Source organism: Oncorhynchus masou, chromosome 28 (assembly GCF_036934945.1).
Source record: "Oncorhynchus masou masou isolate Uvic2021 chromosome 28, UVic_Omas_1.1, whole genome shotgun sequence".
In the NCBI taxonomy this organism is placed as follows: domain Eukaryota; kingdom Metazoa; phylum Chordata; class Actinopteri; order Salmoniformes; family Salmonidae; genus Oncorhynchus; species Oncorhynchus masou.
In genome coordinates, this window is record NC_088239.1 from 4,023,775 (window position 1) to 4,047,429 (window position 23,655).

At 42.7% G+C, this 23,655-nt stretch overlaps 1 pseudogene; it reads left to right on the forward strand.

Annotated features, from left to right (window-relative positions):
• LOC135517114 (nuclear receptor coactivator 2-like) overlaps positions 1-23,655 on the forward strand; it is a 170,854-nt pseudogene that overhangs the window by 759 nt on the left and 146,440 nt on the right.

A 23,655-nucleotide genomic window follows, 5' to 3' on the forward strand; every position in this document is an offset into this window, starting at 1 on the left:
AACGTTACACCAGTGGTATTTCTCAATAGGGGTGTGAAACTGAATGGGCCACGAAGTGGTGCAGAGTTCCAGTGGAATCTCACCAAGTCAGTCTAGTGATGATGTCGGACCCCCCCCCAGGACTGTTCCACCCCCCACCCCCCAGGACTGTTCCACCGCCGCCCCCCCCCCCCCCCCAGGACTGTTCACCCCCCCCCACCTCCCAGGACTGTTCCACCGCCCCCCCCCCACCCCCAGGACTGTTCCACCCCCCACCCCCAGGACTGTTCCACCCCCCCCCCCCCCCCCAGGACTGTTCCACCACCCCCACCCACCCCCCAGGACTGTTCCACCACCCCCACCCACCCCCCAGGACTGTTCCACCCCCCCCCCCCCCCACCCCCAGGACTGTTCCACCCCCCCCCCCCCAGGACTGTTCCACCCCCCCCCCCCCAGGACTGTTCCACCCCCCCCCACCCCCCCCCAGGACTGTTCCACCACCCCCAGGACTGTTCCACCACCCCCAGGACTGTTCCACCACCCCCAGGACTGTTCCACCACCCCCAGGACTGTTCCACCACCCCCCAGGACTGTTCCACCACCCCCAGGACTGTTCCGCCCCCCACCCCCCAGGACTGTTCCGCCACCCCCTTTAAGGGAACGTTCCTTCTGCGTTTCTCTCTCTCCACCCGGGTAGAAAGGGAGTGGGTAGCCTACATGTAATTTATTTTTTAGAAAGTGGGTTTTAATGACCTATTTACAATCTACGCAGGCGAGGTTGCGTAGTGTGATGACGTGCGGAACAGAGCTGCCGAGCTCTCATGCATTTGATCCTCTTCTCACGCCACACCTCTTAAATCTTAAAAGCATTGAAAAGTACAGGTTTTTTTTTTCGAATTAGTCAATTGTACAGTCAGTGCGTTTTATCTTTTCAGCTGTCCTCCACATCGTTTTGAAATCGGAGCATCTGCGCTTGCATTTAAACATCACGAGCCACCCTGGTCTCAGAGAATTTCGTATTATTGTGTATGTAAAATGTAGATATTTCGTTTATGTTAAGTTCAGATGATTTGTATTAATTAGTGGATGTCCAGCAATCATTTGATATGATATGCATTTCAGGTTGTGCAACATGTTATGGGTTTGTAAAATATACAAATGTTACGAATTTGCAAAACATAAGATATGTTACGAATTCCAATTTGTTTTCGCTAATGTTAGCTAGGTGGCTAATGCTAACATTATCCCTAGGCTAGGTGTTAAGGTTGGGACTTAGGTTAAAGGCTTAAGGTTAGGGGAATGGTTAGCTAAAATGGCTAGGGTTAGCTAAAAGGGTTAATATTAGGTGAAGGGTTAGCTAACACGCTAAGTAGTTGTAAAGTAGCTAAAAACATGCTTAGTAGTTGCTAAATAGTGCAAATGCTATAGTTGTCTGGGATTAGAGCCGAACATGCAACCTTTGGGTTGTTAGACATTTGCGTTAAACGCCCGTCCACTACAACCAACCTGCTTTAATTTTTGCCTTAAGTAACTTTCTGTAACCATACTAAACATTAACATATTGTATCATACTCATTTGAGGTTCCAGATTTACATTTACTATGTTACCTCTCGTCTATGAGACCAGGTTGCACGAGGGGAACCTCTGTCCGGTCTTGCCACAGCACTTTGAACTCTGGCACATTGAAGCATATGATTGGTCTAGTTATGTAAACGATCAAGGGGATTGGATGGCGTTTTAAAGAAACGCCCCTCAAGATTAGAGTGGCGCTGAATGGAGAGAGAGAGAGAGAGAAAGAACGTTCTCCGCGGAGTTTATACAGCTGTAAAATAAAACGCAAGGTAGCGCTATTTTATGTACAATGTTGTAAAACAAACGTCGCTGTTACTCCTGCCCCTATTGCAGAATGCAGCCTTTTGACAGCATGCACGAAAGTTGATTTAGTCCCCACTCGCATTAGTCCCCTTGTTTGGTGATTGGCATTTAGGCTGTGACAAGGATAAGGCTGCTTCCAACCACCCCATTGTTTTTTTCCCCCGGAATCCCCCCCCCCCACCGTCATTTTCCCGGCCTCCCCATTTCCCCATCTCGTTTCATTGCTGTCTGAATAATGTGTCAAACCACCTCAAAAATGTATATAAAAAATATTAGCATACTTAGAATTAAACATAATTCCCAAAAACATCTCACGGTAACAAAGGTGTCGAATTTGAGAGTTTTCATTTCATGTTCAAACCACCCCGAATACACTTGACCTGTGTTTATTTTTAATTTTTAAATGAATAAAAAAAAACAATTACACCCTGGTCATAGAACTAAGCCATGGCAGGAAATGAGCTTTAAAACAGAAACACTGTTATACGGGGAACCCACCATCTGAGGGTTGGGCCAGGTGGCAATGAAATTCACATAGCAAATCTCACTCCAAACTTTCTTCAAAAGTTGGCAGCCCTGGTGTAACGGATGTGTGAAACGGCTAGCTTAGTTAGCGGTGCGCGCTAAACAGCGGTTCAATCGGTGACGTCACTTGCTCTGAGACCTTGAAGTCGTGGTTCCCCTTTGCTCTGCAAGGGCCGCGGCTTTTGTGGAGCGATGGGTAACGATGCTTCGTGGTTGCTGGTTCGCGCCCGGGTATGGGCGAGGGTACGGTTTAAAGTTATACTGTTACACTGGCATAGTGATGGAACGATTGTTACCGTACAGGTTTGTCGCTAATTACCACAGCCACAAAGTCATAATGATGGCTGACGCTGTGGTAACCAGTGACAACCATTGATACCGGAGCTCCCACACTAGTGGCCCAGTGCTCCAGTTGTCTGTGTAGATTTGGAGGTGTGGAGGTTTAAACACCCTTTTAGTTGGCACTCCCTGTTTTTATTTCTTGACAAACAAATCCTTTATCTGATTTTATTTTTATTTTTTTTGCACCACCTTTTTTTTAATTCCTGTCTTTTACGTTTGGTGTGGGTTTTTATTTTGTTTTGCCTCTTAGTTGGCAAATTTAGTGGGCTCCTCGTGGCGGGGGTCTTTTAGATCTCAGTTGTTGTTGCTAGGCAACTTTCAGTGGACACCCCCATGAGTGTCTTTCCACCCCCCCCCACCCCATGTTTAGTTTTGGTTGTTGTCAGTGACTCTTTGTTAGTTCCCAGTTGTTTGAGCAACAGTTTTGTCTTTCTTGCTGGGGAACGTAACACGCCAGAGGACTCTCTCCTGAAATCGTAGCACACTAGTATCGAATTTTGAGCGATTCTATTTTAGACAATTTTTGTATTTCTCAAGCAGTGATTGTAAATAAAAACCGCTCTAGTTATTGGCTAACTATCAAATTAAGGATCCAAAGTTCTTTTGTTAATATGTAAGAGTGAGTTAAAAGTTTAATTCAAACCCCAAGTAAAGTTTACAAGCAGTTACCACGTGATAAATGATGTACAAAGCTTTGTTTGATCTCTCAGTCAGTGGATCCCGCTGTGGCTTCCAAAACATCAACCTCTCTAGACATTACTTAGACTAGAACAGTGATCTGCAAGGCATTCCTAGTCGATCACCGAACATTTCTGTAAACAACAACAACAACACAACAATAAGTCTTGCGTTCCTATTTTTTTTAAAATGTATTTATCTCGGTCTGTTGGTTTGGGTACGCTCGATTCAGCCGTCCTGCTCACCGGGTAGGTGACATATTCCCATTTTGAATCATTTCAGAAGGTACAAACTCTGCCTTCCCGCGGGCCCAGGGGGAGCAAATCAAGTGCACTATAGGCTTACCACTGGCCAATCGGATGGCTCAGATTAGTGTCTGCAGTAATGTAGCAGGTGTAAAAGAAAGCTACAGTATCAAATCAAATTTTATTTGTCACATACACATGGTTAGCAGATGTTAATGCGAGTGTAGCGAAATGCTTGTGCTTCTAGTTCCGACAATGCAGTAATATATAACAAGTAATCTAACTAACAATTCCTAAACTACTGTCTTATACACAGTGTAAGGGGATAAAGAATATGTACATAAGGATATATGAATGAGTGATGGTACAGAGCAGCATAGGCAAGATACAGTAGATGGTATCGAGTACAGTATATACATATGAGATGAGTATGTAAACAAAGTGGCTAGTGATACATGTATTACATAAGGATGCAGTCGATGATAGAGTGCAGTATATACGTATGCATATGAGATGAATAATGTAGGGTAAGTAACATTATATAAGGTAGCATTGTTTAAAGTGGCTAGTGATGTATTTAAATAATTTCCCATCAATTCCCATTATTAAAGTGGCTGGAGTTGAGTCAGTGTCAGTGTGTTGGCAGCAGCCACTCAATGTTAGTGGTGGCTGTTTAACAGTCTGATGGCCTTGAGATAGAAGCTGTTTTTCAGTCTCTCGGTCCCAGCTTTGATGCACCTGTACTGACCTCGCTTTCTGGATGATAGCGGGGTGAACAGGCAGTGGCTCGGGTGGTTGATGTTCTTGATGATCTTTATGGCCTTCCTGTAACATCGGGTGGTGTAGGTGTCCTGGAGGGCAGGTAGTTTGCCCCCGGTGATGCGTTGTGCAGACCTCACTACCCTCTGGAGAGCCTTACGGTTGAGGGCGGAGCAGTTGCCGTACCAGGCAGTGATACAGCCCGCCAGGATGCTCTCGATTGTGCATCTGTAAAAGTTTGTGAGTGCTTTTGGTGACAAGCCGAATTTCTTCAGCCTCCTGAGGTTGAAGAGGCGCTGCTGCGCCTTCTTCACGATGCTGTCTGTGTGGGTGGACCAATTCAGTTTGTCTGTGATGATGTGTATGCCGAGGAACTTAAAACTTGCTACTCTCTCCACTACTGTTCCATCGATGTGGATAGGGGGGTGTTGAGGTTTCTAAACATTTGAAAACATGACTAGAGAGAGAGACTGTCAACAAATACAGTATAGTTGATACGGTGAGGTTTCTAAACGTTTGAAAAAATGACTAAAGAGAGAGACTGTCAACAAATACAGTATAGTTGATACGGTGAGGTTTCTAAACGTTTGAAAAAATGACTAAAGAGAGAGACTGTCAACAAATACAGTATAGTTGATACGGTGAGGTTTCTAAACGTTTAAAACCATGACTAGAGAGAGAGACTGTCAACAAATACAGTATAGTTGATACAGTGAGGTTTCTAAACGTTTAAAACCATGACTAGAGAGAGAGACTGTCAACGAATACAGTATAGTTGATACAGTGAGGTTTCTAAATGTTTAAAACCATGACTAGAGAGAGAGACTGTCAACAAATACACTATAGTTGATACGGTGAGGTTTCTAAACATTTGAAAACATGACTAGAGAGGGAGACTGTCAACAAATACAGTATAGTTGATACAGTGAGGTTTCTAAATGTTTAAAACCATGACTAGAGAGGGACTTCCAGTACTTACTCAGTACTGTCAACACTTTGTATTCAACACTTTTTTTTAAAGCCAACTAAATGCATGTAAATCCCTACTTCTACTCACCAGACAACACTCCGGCTGTAATGAATGAGTAGGTATTGATACACTTCCTTTAGTATTAGTGGTTTGAGTTGTATTTAATATGGAGGAATGCTTCACTTTCTCTGGTCCATAGGAGTAACAGCATGAATTTGTGCATGAGGCGGGAATAATGCGGTGCGGACTCAAGTTTTTTTTCTTCCCATCAGCTGGAAAGACTGTGTCCCTTTTTGGTCACTGTCATTGGAGGGAAAGGAGGAACGAGAGGATGTTGATTGGTTACTCAGTCTGCTGCCCTCTTCCTCCTCTGAGTCTGACCATCAGATCTCCATCGGCCCAGGGGAGAAAAAAATAAAAAATAAGCTAATTATTCAAATGTAAGTTAAACAACTGATCTCTATATCATTTTTGCAGTGATAATGTTTTGGGCCTATAGCCTACGTCAAAAACCTCATTACGACAGTACTGTTTCTAATAGGCTTAATAGGCTTTGTGTAGACTTATGCTTTTTAAGTCATGTAAAAAATAAAAATGGATTATAATCTGACCGGTAGATCTCAGGTTGCATTTTGACTCTGATCTCAAAGGTTGGTGACCACTGGTGTAAATATTCTGTTCCATTTCTCACCTGACAGGTGTCTCTGTCTGTAGAGCAGCAGCTAAGTCTCGTCTTTATGGAGGCACAGTGTCTCATTCCCATATAGATAATACAAAAAAATAATTATAATTACATTAATTTGTAAAATAGTTTTCTTTGTGTTTTGAACTTGTTCTGTTTGTACTTAATATCCTAAATCATACAATGAAGCCACCATCTTTTGTAAATATATAATAACATATTTTTTTTAAACTCGATTTCTCGTTTCCAAGTAAGAACCACGCGATCAATGACGTCCGACTCTTCTTTTGGTCAAGTCGTTTATTATTCTAATTTTTTTCCGAACTGTTTGTTGCAAAATTCGATATCTTTTGCCGTGGTGCTTTCTTCAACGCAAAGTGGCTTTGAAACACTGACCTCGACTGGACACCTTGTATTTTTATTTATTTATTTTACCTTTATTTAGCTAGGTAAGTCAGTTAAGAACAAATTCTTATTTTCATTGATGGCCTAGGATCAGTGGGTTAACTGCCTGTTCAGGGGCAGAACGACAGATTTGTACCTTGTCAGCTCGGGGATTTGAACTTGCAACCTTCCGGTTACTAGTCCAACGCTCTGACCACTAGGCTACCCTGCCGAATACCAATTAGCTTAGATTTTTTTAGTTGTTGTTGGGTTTAATAGGCTCCTGAACTGTAGCTCAGCAGATGAGGACAGGGGATTTGGGATCGGACAGCAGCGTAGGCACAAGATCGAATCCTGGCTATGGCGGAAAATGGATTTTCTATGAAACAACATTTTTATCTTCCCATTGTTAAAATAATTTGTTTATTTGAGTTTAGCCTATTAATCATTTCTCTTGTACGTCCTAAATAATTGCGGATACATATTTAATCAAATCGCTGCCTGGACTATCGTCATCGACCCTTTCAAACGACCCTGCTACTGTTCATTATCTATCCTGTTGTCTGGTCACTTTACCCCTACCTACAGTATACTGCTGTTACTGTCTTATCTATCCTTTACCCCTACCTACAGTATACTGCTGTTACTGTCTATTATCTATCCTCTACCCCTACAGTATACTGCTCTTACTGTCTATTATCTATCCTTTACCCCTACCTACAGTATACTGCTGTTACTGTCTATTATCTATCCTTTACCCCTACCTACAGTATACTGCTGTTACTGTCTATTATCTATCCTTTACCCCTACCTACAGTATACTGCTGTTACTGTCTATTATCTATCCTTTACCCCTACCTACAGTATACTGCTGTTACTGTCTAGTATCTATCCTTTACCCCTACCTACAGTATACTGCTGTTACTGTCTATCTATCCTTTACCCCTACCTACAGTATACTGCTGTTACTGTCTTATCTATCCTTTACCCCTACCTACAGTATACTGCTGTTACTGTCTATTATCTATCCTTTACCCCTACCTACAGTATACTGCTGTTACTGTCTATTATCTATCCTTTACCCCTACCTACAGTATACTGCTGTTACTGTCTATTATCTATCCTGTTGTCTAGTCACTTTACCCCTACCTACAGTATACTGCTGTTACTGTCTATTATCTATCCTTTACCCCTACCTACAGTATACTGCTGTTACTGTCTATTATCTACCCTTTACCCCTACCTACAGTATACTGCTGTTACTGTCTATTATCTATCCTTTACCCCTACCTACAGTATACTGCTGTTACTGTCTATTATCTATCCTGTTGTCTAGTCACTTTACCCCTACCTACAGTATACTGCTGTTACTGTCTATTATCTATCTTTTACCCCTACCTACAGTATACTGCTGTTACTGTCTATTATCTATCCTTTACCCCTACCTACAGTATACTGCTGTTACTGTCTATTATCTATCCTTTACCCCTACCTACAGTATACTGCTGTTACTGTCTATTATCTATCCTTTACCCCTACCTACAGTATACTGCTGTTACTGTCTATTATCTATCCTTTACCCCTACCTACAGTATACTGCTGTTACTGTCTATTATCTATCCTGTTGTCTAGTCACTTTACCCCTACCTACAGTATACTGCTGTTACTGTCTATTATCTATCTTTTACCCCTACCTACAGTATACTGCTGTTACTGTCTATTATCTATCCTTTACCCCTACCTACAGTATACTGCTGTTACTGTCTATTATCTATCCTTTACCCCTACCTACAGTATACTGCTGTTACTGTCTATTATCTATCCTTTACCCCTACCTACAGTATACTGCTGTTACTGTCTATTATCTATCCTTTACCCCTACCTACAGTATACTGCTGTTACTGTCTATTATCTATCCTTTACCCCTACCTACAGTATACTGCTGTTACTGTCTATTATCTATCCTTTACCCCTACCTACAGTATACTGCTGTTACTGTCTATTATCTATCCTTTACCCCTACCTACAGTGTACTGCTGTTACTGTCTATTATCTATCCTTTACCCCTACCTACAGTATACTGCTGTTACTGTCTATTATCTATCCTTTACCCCTACCTACAGTATACTGCTGTTACTGTCTATCTATCCTTTACCCCTACCTACAGTATACTGCTTTTACTGTCTATTATCTATCCTTTACCCCTACAGTATACTGCTGTTACTGTCTATTATCTATCCTTTACCCCTACCTACAGTATACTGCTGTTACTGTCTATTATCTATCCTTTACCCCTACCTACAGTATACTGCTTTTACTGTCTATTATCTATCCTTTACCCCTACAGTATACTGCTGTTACTGTCTATCTATCCTTTACCCCTACCTACAGTATACTGCTGTTACTGTCTATTATCTATCCTTTACCCCTACCTACAGTATACTGCTGTTACTGTCTATCTATCCTTTACCCCTACCTACAGTATACTGCTGTTACTGTCTATTATCTATCCTTTACCCCTACCTACAGTATACTGCTGTTACTGTCTATTATCTATCCTTTACCCCTACCTACAGTATACTGCTGTTACTGTCTATTATCTATTATCTATCCTTTACCCCTACCTACAGTATACTGCTGTTACTGTCTTATCTATCCTTTACCCCTACCTACAGTATACTGCTGTTACTGTCTATTATCTATCCTTTACCCCTACCTACAGTATACTGCTGTTACTGTCTAGTATCTATCCTTTACCCCTACCTACAGTATACTGCTGTTACTGTCTATTATCTATCCTTTACCCCTACAGTATACTGCTGTTACTGTCTATTATCTATCCTTTACCCCTACCTACAGTATACTGCTGTTACTGTCTATCTATCCTTTACCCCTACCTACAGTATACTGCTGTTACTGTCTATTATCTATCCTTTAGCCCTACCTACAGTATACTGCTTTTACTGTCTATTATCTATCCCTTACCCCTACCTACAGTATACTGCTTTTACTGTCTATTATCTATCCTTTACCCCTACAGTATACTGCTGTTACTGTCTTATCTATCCATTACCCCTACCTACAGTATACTGCTGTTACTGTCTATTATCTATTACATTTACATTACATTTAAGTCATTTAGCAGACGCTCTTATCCAGAGCGACTTACAAATTGGTGAATTCACCTTCTGACATCCAGTGGAACAGCCACTTTACAATAGTGCATCTAAATCATTAAGGGGGGGTGAGAAGGATTACTTATCCTATCTATCCTTTACCCCTACCTACAGTATACTGCTTTTACTGTCTATCTATCCTTTACCCCTACCTACAGTATACTGCTTTTACTGTCTATTATCTATCCTTTACCCCTACCTACAGTATACTGCTTTTACTGTCTATTATCTATCCTTTACCCCTACAGTATACTGCTGTTACTGTCTATTATCTATCCTTTACCCCTACAGTATACTGCTGTTACTGTCTATCTATCCTTTACCCCTACCTACAGTATACTGCTTTTACTGTCTATTATCTATCCTTTACCCCTACCTACAGTATACTGCTTTTACTGTCTATTATCTATCCTTTACCCCTACAGTATACTGCTGTTACTGTCTATTATCTATCCTTTACCCCTACCTACAGTATACTGCTTTTACTGTCTATTATCTATCCTTTACCCCTACAGTATACTGCTGTTACTGTCTATCTATCCTTTAGCCCTACCTACAGTATACTGCTGTTACTGTCTATTATCTATCCTTTACCCCTACCTACAGTATACTGCTGTTACTGTCTATTATCTATCCTTTACCCCTACCTACAGTATACTGCTGTTACTGTCTATTATCTATCCTTTACCCCTACCTACAGTATACTGCTGTTATTGTCTATTATCTATCCTTTACCCCTACCTACAGTATACTGCTGTTACTGTCTATTATCTATCCTTTACCCCTACCTACAGTATACTGCTGTTATTGTCTATTATCTATCCTTTACCCCTACCTACAGTATACTGCTGTTACTGTCTATCTATCCTTTACCCCTACCTACAGTATACTGCTGTTACTGTCTATTTATCTATCCTTTACCCCTACCTACAGCATACTGCTGTATCTATCGATCTATCGATCTATCGATCTTTCGATCTTTCGATCTATCGATCGATCGTGAGAAATTCCATTTGATTTAATACTATGGATGAACAGTTGTTGAAAGAATTGTGAACCCCGGATGCAACAAAATCAATATACTTCAAAATGACTAAAACCCAAATTGGAAACTTTGTATGAATGACAATGGACCTACATTCATATAGTTTATTGACTGTCCAGCTTCACTAATGATCACTAGACAGTCGGAGAGCATCGGAAATTGGGTAGTGGACTTTTTTTGACAGCAAGGAAATGTAACACATTGAAGAAGTTAATGACTTCTTTGGGGGGGGGGGGATGAGGTGGACCACCCCTGCTTTATAGTGTATTACTGTAGACCAGGGGCTGTAGGGAATAGGGTGCCCTTTGGGACTCTGCCTTCTGATTGGCTCGACAGGAAAGCGATGAGGGCTTAGTTGTGCAGGTACAGGGAAAGCTGTCGTCATGGTTTCGTATCACTACATTATAGCTCTTGACCAAGGTGTAGTAGCTAGCTAGTTGGTTGTGTGGTGGCGGTAGCCTATGAGGTTTGAGAGACTAATCTAACAAAACTCTCTGCCATATTTAAGGGTCCTTGTGTTTTTTTTTTTTGTGATCTTTTTTTTGTTGTTGTCATTTCTGTTTTCTGAGAGCGTTTTTTTGTTTGTTGTCTGCTTGACCCTGGGTCGTGTTCATTAGTGCACACACCGTAGCGAAACGTTTCGCAACGGGAATACAGAAATCGGTGTTCTTAAATTGGACAATTTCAGGAATCAACTGCCTGTTTCAGTAGGTTTTCTCCCGATGCTTCATGGAGACCCAGGACTCAGGGACTTTAAAGCTCTGACAGACCCGTCGGTGACAGATGTGTGTATCAGACATGCAGTACTCCTCTAGGATCTCCGTAACTACACACACACACACACACACACACACACACACACACACACACACACACACACACACACACACACACACACACACACACACACGGAGCACCGCCTGTCTGTGGAAACACACAGACTAACTCGGTCTCTCTGTTCGATCACTCTCTCTCTCTCTCTCTCTCTCTCTCTCTCTCTCTCTCTCTCTCTCTCTCTCTGTCTCTCTCTCTCTCTCTCTCTCTCTCTCTCTCTCTCTCTCTCTCTCTCTCTCTCTCTCTCTCTCTCTCTCTCTCTCTCTCTCTCTCTCTCTCTCTCTCGTCACACCAGACGCGTGCGCCACATTCAACGCCCGCGGCCTAACATGACCGAGTGCTCGCCAAACGGTCAACGGCTTCTAGGCCAACACATTTCAGCTCTTAAGCAAGCAGGATGTCAACTTGTTAAACAATGGAAAGTCAACCCGGGAGGCAGGGTTATTGTTTCAGAGTAAACACCACACAAGTAGTCACCTACACGATGAAGGAGACTAGGTTTACCGTATTTAGTAGTAGTCTACACCATGAAGGAGACTAGGTTTACCGTATTTAGTAGTAGTCTACATGAAGTAGACTAGGTTTACTGTATTTAGTAGTCACCTACACGATGAAGGAGACTAGGTTTACTGTATTTAGTAGTAGTCTACACGATGAAGGAGACTAGGTTTACCGTATTTAGTAGTAGTCTACATGAAGTAGACTAGGTTTACTGTATTTAGTAGTAGTCTACACCATGAAGGAGACTAGGTTTACCGTATTTAGTAGTAGTCTACATGAAGTAGACTAGGTTTACTGTATTTAGTAGTCACCTACACGATGAAGGAGACTAGGTTTACTGTATTTAGTAGTAGTCTACATGATGAAGTAGACTAGGTTTACTGTATTTAGTAGTAGTCTACATGATGAAGGAGACTAGGTTTACTGTATTTAGTAGTAGTCTACATGATGAAGGAGACTAGGTTTACTGTATTTAGTAGTAGTCTACATGATGAAGTAGACTGTTTACTGTATTTAGTAGTCTACATGATGAAGTAGACCCACTGTATTTAGTAGTAGTCTACATGATGAAGGAGACTAGGTTTACTGTATTTAGTAGTAGTCTACACGATGAAGTAGACTAGGTTTACTGTATTTAGTAGTAGTCTACACCATGAAGGAGACTAGGTTTACTGTATTTAGTAGTAGTCTACACGATGAAGGAGACTAGGTTTACTGTATTTAGTAGTAGTCTACATGATGAAGTAGACTAGGTTTACTGTATTTAGTAGTAGTCTACACCATGAAGGAGACTAGGTGTACTGTATTTAGTAGTAGTCTACATGATGAAGTAGACTAGGTTTACTGTATTTAGTAGTAGTCTACACCATGAAGGAGACTAGGTTTACTGTATTTAGTAGTAGTCTACACGATGAAGGAGACTAGGTTTACTGTATTTAGTAGTAGTCTACACCATGAAGGAGACTAGGTTTACTGTATTTAGTAGTAGTCTACACGATGAAGTAGACTAGATGTACTGTATTTAGTAGTAGTCTACATGAAGTAGACTAGGTTTACTGTATTTAGTAGTAGTCTACACGATGAAGTAGACTAGATGTACTGTATTTAGTAGTAGTCTACACCATGAAGGAGACTAGGTTTACTGTATTTAGTAGTAGTCTACATGATGAAGTAGACTAGGTTTACCGTATTTAGTAGTAGTCTACATGATGAAGTAGACCCACTGTATTTAGTAGTAGTCTACATGATGAAGGAGACTAGGTTTACTGTATTTAGTAGTAGTCTACACGATGAAGGAGACTAGGTTTACTGTATTTAGTAGTAGTCTACATGATGAAGGAGACTAGGTTTACTGTATTTAGTAGTAGTCTACATGATGAAGGAGACTAGGTTTACTGTATTTAGTAGTAGTCTACATGATGAAGTAGGCCCACTGTATTTAGCAGTAGTCTACATGAAGTAGACGGAGAGGGGGGGGGGTTGTTATTTAACTTCTGTTGATGATCTATTTCCCTTGCTTTGGCATTGTGAACATATGTTTTGAGGGAGAGATTATTTTCTCTCTTTCCCCGGGCTGAAAGGTGCATTGTTGTTTTTCTTCCAATCAGGAAAGAGTGAAATCAGAGTGGAAGAGCAGGCTAATCACTGTTAGTTTATTTCATATGGCCACTCCCCCCTCCCCCCTCCCCCCTCTGTATATTGTGTCTCTATTTATAGATCGCAATACTCCTCATTGAACTGAATGACCTTGGTGTCTGACTGGTGTGTGTGAACTGTCTTGGGCTGTCTGTGGTGTAAGATACAGAACAAGTCAACCTCCACTCCCTACAGACCGGGGTGTAATGGAGACCTATTGGGGTGTGTGTGTGTGTGTTCAATATGATAGTGTGTGAAAGAGAGCACTACACACAGACGAAGTGTAAGAAAAGGATATCAAGATTGGCGCTTGGTACTCTGTGTGACCTTATGTTAGTCGACTGGAGTCATGGGGGGGGTGGTGGTATGGTAATGACCCCTGCTCCACCAGTCCTTTCAGGTTACGGATGGGGTCGGTGTTAAATGACCCTGCTCCAGGTTACGGATGGGGTCGGTGTTAAATGACCCTGCTCCAGGTTACGGGTGGGGTCAGGTGTTAAATGACCCTGCTCCAGGTTACGGAAGGGGTCAGGTGTTAAATGACCCTGCTCCAGGTTACGGATGGGGTCAGGTGTGGGGAGAAAACAAATACTTTAATATCGGAATTGTGCCAGTTGTGATAGAGGACTCAGCATAGATTTTTTTTCTTATCGGCAGACTCAACAGCCTTGGCTTCTCAAATGACTGCCTCGCCTGTTTCACCAACTACTTCGCAGACAGAGTTCAGTGTGTCAAATCGGAGGGCCTGTTGTCTGGACCTCTGGCAGTCTCTATGGGGGTGCCACAGGGTTCAATTCTCGGCCCGACTCTTTTCTCTGTATACATCAATGATGTCACTCTTGCTGCTGGTGATTCTCTGATCCACCTCTAACTAACCTCCAGACGAGCTTCAATGCCATAGAGCTCACCTTCCGTGGCCACCCGTAGCATATTTCACTGGTCTTCCCCAAAGCCAACATCTGCTTTGGCCACCTTTCCTTCCAGTTCTCTGCTGCCAGTGACTGGAACGAATTGCAAAAATCACTGAAGCTGGAGACTCATGTCTCCCTCTCTAACTTTAAGCACCAGCTGTCAGAGCAGCTCACAGATCACTGCAACTGTACATAGCCCATCTGTAAACAGCCCATCCAACTACCTCATCCCCATATTGTTATATATTTGTTTTGCTCCTTTGCACCTCAGTATCTCTATTTGCACATTCATCTTCTGCACATCTATCACTCCAGTGTTTAATTGCTAAATTGTAATTATTTTTCCACTATGGCCTATTTATTGCCTTTACCTCCCTTATCTTACCTAATTTGCACACAATATATATAGACTTTTTTTCTTTCGTGTTATTGACTGTATGTTTGTTTATTCCATATAATTCTGTGTTGTTGTTTGTGTCCCACTGCTTTGCTTTATCTTGGCCAGGTTGCAGTTGGAAATGAGAACTTGTTCTCAACTGGCCTACCTGGTTAAATAAAGGTGGAAAAAAAAAATATATATATATATTTTTTAACCTGTTTTAGCATGAACATTGCAATTGAGGGCTTCCACCATTTTAAAGTAGTCAGTTGGGTGGGGATTCCTGTGAGTTGGCAGCAATCAGCCAATTAAGAAGAAAATGGAGATGTCACTAGAGGTCGACCGACTATGATTTTTCAACACCGATACCGATTTATTACAGGACCAAAAAAAGCCGATACCGATTTAATCAGCCAATTTAATAAATAATAGCCCTTACAAATACTCCAAGTCTCAGAACAATTGACGTTTGAAACGCTATTAGCGTGCACCCCGCTAGCCATTTCACATCGGTTACACCAGCCTAATCTCGGGAGTTGATAGGCTTGAAGTCATAAACAGCGCAATGCGAAAAGCTGCTGGCAAACGCATGAAAATAATGTTTGAAAGAATGCTTACGAGCCTGCTGCTGCCTGCCATCGCTCAGTCAGACTGCTCTATCAAATCATAGACTTAATTATAACTTAACACACAGAAGTACGAGCCTTAGGTCATAATTATGGTAAAATCCAGAAACTATAATTTTGTAAATAAAATGTTTATTCTTTCAGTGAAATATGGAACCATTCCGTATTTTATCTAACGGGTGGCATCCATAAGTCTAAATATTCCTGTTACATTGCACAACCTTCAATGTTATGTCATAATTATGTAAAATTCTGGCAAATTAGAGAGGCTTTGTTACTGCCATTTTTAGTGAGTTTGGTACATATCCGGTGGATAGAGAGCCGTTTATTATGTTCAACATAGGAGGGCCAAGCACAGGAAGCAGCTCTTTCAGTAGTTTAGTTGGAATAGGGTCCAGTATGCAGCTTGAAGGTTTAGAGGCCATGATTATTTTCATCATTGTGTCAAGAGATATAGTACTAAAACACTTGAGCATCTCTCTTGATCCTAGGTCCTGGCAGAGTTGTACAGACTCAGGACAACTGAGCTTTGAAGGAATATGCAGATTTAAAGAGTCCGTAATTTACTTTCTAATAATCGTGATCTTTTCCTCAAAGAAGTGCATGAATTTATCACTGCTGAAGTGAAAGCCATCCTCTCTTGGGGAATGCTGCTTTTTCGTTAGCTTTGCGACAGTAATCAAAAAAGGAATTTCGGATTGTTCTTATTTTCCTCAATTAAGTTGGAAAAATTGGATGATCAAGCAGCAGTAAGGGCTCTTCGATACTGCACGGTACTGTCTTTCCAAGCTTGTCGGAAGACTTCCAGTTTGGTGTGGCACCATTTCCGTTCCAATTTTCTTGAAGCTTGCTTCAGAGCTCGGGTATTTTCTGTGTACCAGGGAGCTAATATGATCAACCATGTGTAGTTAACTAGTGATTATGTTATGATTGATTGATTTTTTATAAGATACGTTTAATGCTAGCTAGCACCTTACCTTGGCTCCTTGCTGCTCTTGCATAACAGGTAGTCAGCCTGCCACACAGTCTCCTCGTGGAGTGCAATGTAATCGGCCATGATCGGTGTCCAAAAATGCTGATTTATGGAAACTTAAAATCGGTCCTAATTAATCGGCCATTCCGATTAACCTGTTGAAACTCCCCATCCCGGATCCGGGATCGTGACTAAAGCCTCAGGCTCATTAGCATAACGCAACGTTAACGATTTCTGAAAATCGCAAATAAAATGAAAATAATGCGTCTGCTCTCAAGCTTAGCCTTTTCTTAACAACACTGTCATCTCAGATTTTCAAAATATGCTTTTGAACCATAGAAATTGACTAATTTGTGTAAGAGTATGCAAAGCTAGCATAGCATTTTGAGTAGCATTTAGCATGCAACATTTTCACAAAAACCAGATAACCAAATAAATAAAATCATTTACCTTTTGAAGAGCTTCGGATGTTTTCAATGAGGAGACTCTCAGTTACATACCAAATGCGCAGTTTTTCCTGAAAGCGTCTGTGTGTAGGAGAAATCGTTCCGTTTTCTACATCGCATCTGGCTACCGAAACGAACCGAAAATTCACGTCACCTACAACGTCAAACTTTTTCCGAATTAACTACATAATATCGACCGAAACATGGCAAACGTTGTTTGGAATCAATCCTCAAGGTGTTTTTTCACATATCTCTTCATTGATATATCGTTCGTGGAAGCTTGCTTTCCTCTCTGAATCCCATGGAAAAATACTGGCAGCTGACTTTTGCGCACCAATTTCGGCGCAGGACACCGGGCGGACACCTGGTAAATGTGGTCTCTTATGGTCAATCTTCCAATGATCTGCCTACAAATACGTCACAATGCTGCAGACACCTTGGGGAAACGACAGAAAGGGCAGACTTACTCCTCTCGCATTCACAGCCATATAAGGAGACCATGGAAAACAGAGCCTCAAAAATCCTGCTCATTTCCTGGATGCCGTCTCATCTTGGTTTTTCCTGAAGCTCACGTTCTAGGACATGCACAGAAAAGATCTTGGTAGTTCTGGACACGTCAGAGTGTTTTCTTTCGAAAGCTACCAATTATATGGTCAAGCATCTTTTTGTGACAAAATATCTTGTTTAAAACGGGAACGTTTTTCATCCAAAAATGAAATAGCGCCCCCAGAGCATCAAGAGGTTAATCGGTCGACCTCTAGTTCTCACAGATGCTATAATGGCACAGATACAACGATGAGTACTCTATCTATCTCTATGGCCTGTATACCCGTGTATCTGCTCTTTCATTGGCTAGAATGGTCCCACCTGATCTCACCTCCTCCAATCTGCCTTCCATTGTTGGAGCTGTCACTTGACTATCTTGTCAATATAAAAGTTCATCTTTGCTACAGGCCATGTCCTCATCCTGGTAATTGTTGACCTTTTGACCTATAATTGATGGCTGTGTTGCCTCACATTGACTGACTACCACTAGTACATCATCACATCCCAAATGGCACCCTATTCCCTATATAGTACACTACTTTAGACCAGAGCCCTATGGGGCCCTATTCCCTATATAGTACACTACTTTAGACCAGAACCCTATGGCACCCTATTCCCTATATAGTCCACTACTTTAGACCAGAACCCTATGGCACCCTATTCCCTATAGAGTTTACTACTTTAGACCAGAGCCCTATGGAACCAAACTTTATTTGTCACATGTGCCGAATACAAGAAGTGTAGACCTTACCGTGAAATGCTTTACTTACAAGCCCTGAACCAAAGATGCAGTTCAAGAAGAGTTACGAAAAAATGTACCAAATAAACTGAAGTAAAAAAAGAAAAGAAAGTAACACAATAAATAACGAGACTATATACAGGGTATTACGGTACAATGTGGAGGCTATATACAGGGTATTACGGTACAGAGTCAATGTGGAGGCTATATACAGGGTATTACGGTACAGAGTCACTGTGGAGACTATATACAGGGTATTACGGTACAGAGTCAATGTGGAGACTATATACAGGGTATTACGGTACAGAGTCAATGTTGAGGCTATATACAGGGGGTACCGGTACAGAGTCAATGTGGAGGCTATATACAGAGTATTACGGTACAGAGTCAATGTGGAGGCTATATACAGGGGGTACCGGTACAGAGTCAATGTGGAGGCTATATACAGGGTGTACTGGTACAGAGTCAATGTGGAGACTATATCCTGTGTGTACCGGTACAGAGTCAATGTGGAGGCTATATACAGGGGGTACCTGTACAGAGTCAATGTGGAGGCTATATACAGGGGGTACAGGTACAGAGTCAATGTGGAGGCTATATACAGGGGGTACCGGTACAGAGTCAATGTGGAGGCTATATACAGGGGGTACCGGTACTGAGTCAATGTGGAGGCTATATACAGGGGGTACTGGTACAGAGTCAATGTGGAGGCTATATACAGGGGGTACCGGTACAGAGTCAATGTGGAGGCTATATACAGGGGTTACCAGTACAGAGTCAATGTGGAGGCTATATACAGGGGGTACCTGTACAGAGTCAATGTGGAGGCTTTATAAAGGGGGTACCGGTACCGAGTTAGTTGAGGTCATTTGTACATGTAGGTAAGGGTGAAGTGACTATGCATAGATAATAGACAGCGAGTAGCAGCAGTGTACAAAACAAATGGGGGGGTGGGGGGGGTGGTCAATGTAAATAGTTTGGTTGGCCGTTTGATGAATTGTCCTGCAGTCTAATGTCTTGGGGGTAGAAGCTGTTAAGGAGCCTTTTGGCCCTAGACTTGGCACTCTGGTACCGCTTGCCATGCGGTAGTAGAGAGAACAGTCTATGTCTTGGTTGACTGGAGTCTCTGACAATTTTATGGGCCTTCCTCTGACACCGCCTGGTGTAGAGGTCCTGGATGACAGGAAGCGTGGCCCCAGTGATGTACTGGGCCGTAAGTACTAGAGGTTGACCGATTTATTATTTTTCAACGCCGATTCCGATTATTGGAGGACCAAAAAAAAGCCGATACCGATTAATCGGACAATTGTTTTTTATTATTAAAATATATATATATCCATTTCATATGAAATGGATGTTGCCTGTAATCCATGGCTTCTGGTTGGGATATGTACGTACGGTCCCTGTGGCGACAACGTCATCGATGCAATTTTTGATGAAGACAGTGACTGATGTAGTGTACTCCTCAATGCCATTGGATGAGTCCCGGAACATATTCCAGTCTTTGGTAGCAAAACTGTCCGGTAGCTTAGCATCATTTTCATCTGACCACTTTCTTATTGAGCGAGTCACTGGTACTTCCTGCTTTAGATTGTCAGCTGGTATCAGGAGGATAGAATTATGTCAAATGGTGGGCAAGGGAGAGCTTCGTACGCATCTCTGCGCGTGGAATCATGGTGGTCTATAGTTTTTTTCTTTCTAGTTACACACGTGACGTGGTAAAACTGATTTAAGTTTGCCTGCATTAAAGTCCCCGGCCACTAGGAGCACCGCTTCTGGGTGAGCATTGTCTTCTTTGCTTATGGCCTTATAGAGTTGGTTGAGTGCTGTCTTTGTGCCAGCATCGGTCTGTGGTGGTAAATAGACTAGATCTCCCTACTACATCGCACAGTTCAGGCTGGATCTGATTTATCTGGATCTGATTTATCTGGATCTGATTTATCTGGATCTGAGAAACTGCGATGTGGCATTGAGCTCAAAGAACAATTATAATAAAATGGAATTCAAATAATTGAACCAATGTTGGTCAATTAGTAGTTTTTTTTTATTTTTTATAAAAAAAATAACTGAAATGTCGGTTAATTGCTCAGCACTAGCGTTCGCGTGTGTCCCCACTCTACGCCGGCTCTTTCAAAAGCGGTGTCAAAGGAGACCAGCAGACAGCGGCTCCACTCACTCAATTGTTTGTTTGTGAACCAAATGACACCCTATTCCCTATTTAGTGCACTACTGTTGCCCTATGGGCCCTGGTCAAAATAAGTGCACTACATAGGAAATGGGATGCAGCCGCCGTGCACAGCGGACAAATGCCCAGTAGTTGCCTGTATTATTGACACGACACATGACTAACCCCTCCCCCTCTATCTAATAGACCTCTATCTCCAGTCGTTCTGTGTGCTGTGTTGTCACGGTAACGGCTTGGTGACAGGCCCTCGGTGGGCGTGAGGGATGAGCCGTGGGGGTAATGACCGAGTTTCTATCTGCAGGAGAGAGGGAGAGGAGAGGAGGAGACAAGGGGATGAACGCTGTCTGTTGGAAGAAGGGGATTGTGGGAAGGCGAGAACCCTTGCTTGCAGAGTGGTAGAAAAAGTTCAACTCGGCGATACTTTATGCAAATTTTCACCCGGCCACCGCAGCTGTTAACCAATCGGGTGAGGAGCAGATGTTTGCTTGAAACTCCTCCGTTCATGAAAACAGTTTTCCGCCTGTCGTTTAGTTCCGGGCACAACCAAAACAACCAATCATTATTTTAGTGTTCCCTTTATTTTTTTGAAGCAGTGTATAATAAATAATACATAATTTTGCTCCTTATTTAGTCGTCTTACATATTAAACGTTATTTGTTCATCAAAAATGTTGAATATCTCACCACAGGTGAATGAGAAGGGTGTGCTTGAAAAGATCCACATAACTCTGCAATGTTGGGTTGTATTGGAGAGAGTCTCAGTCTTAAATCATTTTCCACACACAGTCTGTGCCTGTATTTAGTTTTCATGCTAGTGAGGGCCGAGAATCTCATATAGGTAAGTGGTTGCAAAGGGCATCAGTGTCTTAACAGCTGATTTGCCAAGGCAGGATACTCTGAGCGCAGCCCTATCCAGAAATCTGGCAGTGGCTTCTGAATAAATTCAATTTTCACAGAACCGCTTGTTGCAATTTCAATGAGGCTCTCTTGTTCAGATATCGGTACTGGAGGCAGGGCATGAAAGGGATAACGAATCCAGTTGTTTTTGTCATCCGTTTCGGGAAAGTACTAATTGCGTAATTGCGCACATAGCTGACTTCGCTGCTTCTCTATATCACATTTGACATTGACATTAAGCTTGAGTTCATTTGCACAGAAAAAAAATCATACAGTGATGGAAAGACCTGTGTGTTGTCCTTGTTAATGCAGACAGAGAAGAGCTCCAGCTTCTGAATCATAGCCTCAATTCTGTCCCGCGCATTGAATAAGATTACAGGGACTCTCCGCAACTATAGATTCAGATCATTCAGGTGAGAAAAAACATCACCCAGATAGACCAGTCGTGTGAGAAACTCGTCATCAAGCAAGCGATCAGACAAGTGAAAATGGTCAGTAAAGTCAACTTTTAAGCTCGTCTCTCAATTAAAAAAAAAACAAATGTGTCAATACTTTGTCCATTTATAACCAGCACACTTCTGTATGTTGTAAAAGCGTTACATGGTCGTTGCCCACATCATTGCATAGTGCAGAAAATACACGAGAGTTCAGGGGCTTTAGTGGCATCACTGTAGTGTCCGAAATGTCTTTTCAAGCTGACCAAGTGTACCCAAGAGCCTCTAGGTGGATGCTGCAGTGTACCCAAGAGCCTCTGGGTGGATGCTGTAGTGTACCCAAGAGCCTCTAGGTGGATGCTGTAGTGTACCCAAGAGCCTCTAGGTGGATGCTGCAGTGTACCCAAGAGCCTCTAGGTGGATGCTGTAGTGTACCCAAGAGCCTCTAGGTGGATGCTGCAGTGTACCCAAGAGCCTCTGGGTGGATGCTGCAGTGTACCCAAGAGCCTCTGGGTGGATGCTGCAGTGTACCCAAGAGCCTCTAGGTGGATGCTGTAGTGTACCCAAGAGCCTCTAGGTGGATGCTGCAGTGTACCCAAGAGCCTCTGGGTGGATGCTGCAGTGTACCCAAGAGCCTCTAGGTGGATGTAGCAGTGTACCCAAGAGCCTCTAGGTGGATGTAGCAGTGTACCCAAGAGCCTCTAGGTGGATGTAGCAGTGTACCCAAGAGCCTCTAGGTGGATGCTGCAGTGTACCCAAGAGCCTCTAGGTGGATGCTGCAGTGTACCCAAGAGCCTCTAGGTGGATGCTGCAGTGTACCCAAGAGCCTCTAGGTGGATGCTGCAGTGTGCCCAAGAGCCTCTAGGTGGATGCTGCAGTGTACCCAAGAGCCTCTAGGTGGATGCTGCAGTGTACCCAAGAGCCTCTAGGTGGATGTAGCAGTGTACCCAAGAGCCTCTAGGTGGATGCTGCAGTGTACCCAAGAGCCTCTAGGTGGATGTAGCAGTGTACCCAAGAGCCTCTAGGTGGATGCTGTAGTGTGCCCAAGAGCCTCTAGGTGGATGCTGTAGTGTGCCCAAGAGCCTCTAGGTGGATGCGGCAGTGTACCCAAGAGCCTCTAGGTGGATGCTGCAGTGTGCCCAAGAGCCTCTAGGTGGATGCTGTAGTGTACCCAAGAGCCTCTAGGTGGATGCTGCAGTGTACCCAAGAGCCTCTAGGTGGATGATGCAGTGTACCCAAGAGCCTCTAGGTGGATGCTGCAGTGTACCCAAGAGCCTCTAGGTGGATGCTGCAGTGTACCCAAGAGCCTCTAGGTGGATGCTGCAGTGACCCAAGTTGCGTCGGGAGCAACTGCTTGCACACGTGTTACCGCTCCACCATGTCTCCCTGACATGGCTTTTACACCATCAGTACAGACTCCAACACATCTTGACCACCAAAGTCCATCTGATGTCACAAAGCTGTTCAGTACTAAATATCCTCTCCTGTTGTCCTGGTTTCCAGTGGTTTGCAGAAGAGGATGTCTTCCTTAATTGACCATAAATGTATGCGAATCTGTAATTGTTTCAAAACATCTCCTGCCATGTTCTATGATGCGTTGTGAAACATTGTTGTTTGATGAAGATATTGTCTGTATATATATTTTTTTTTTTGGGGGGGGGGGCCTTTCCCCCAGCATTGTCCCAGCCATTTCCTCAGCAGCAGGAAGAATCAAGAACTTCACAATAGTGTGGGGCTTTCATGTCCAAGCCACTTGGTAGCTCACCATATACGATCCTTCTAGCCCCTTCTTATTAATGGTATCTGTTGATTTTTATGCATGTCTTCCTACTCGAAAGTCGTCTTAATTCTCGCTCAAACTTCTGTGGCTTATTTTTTTCAAATGGGCA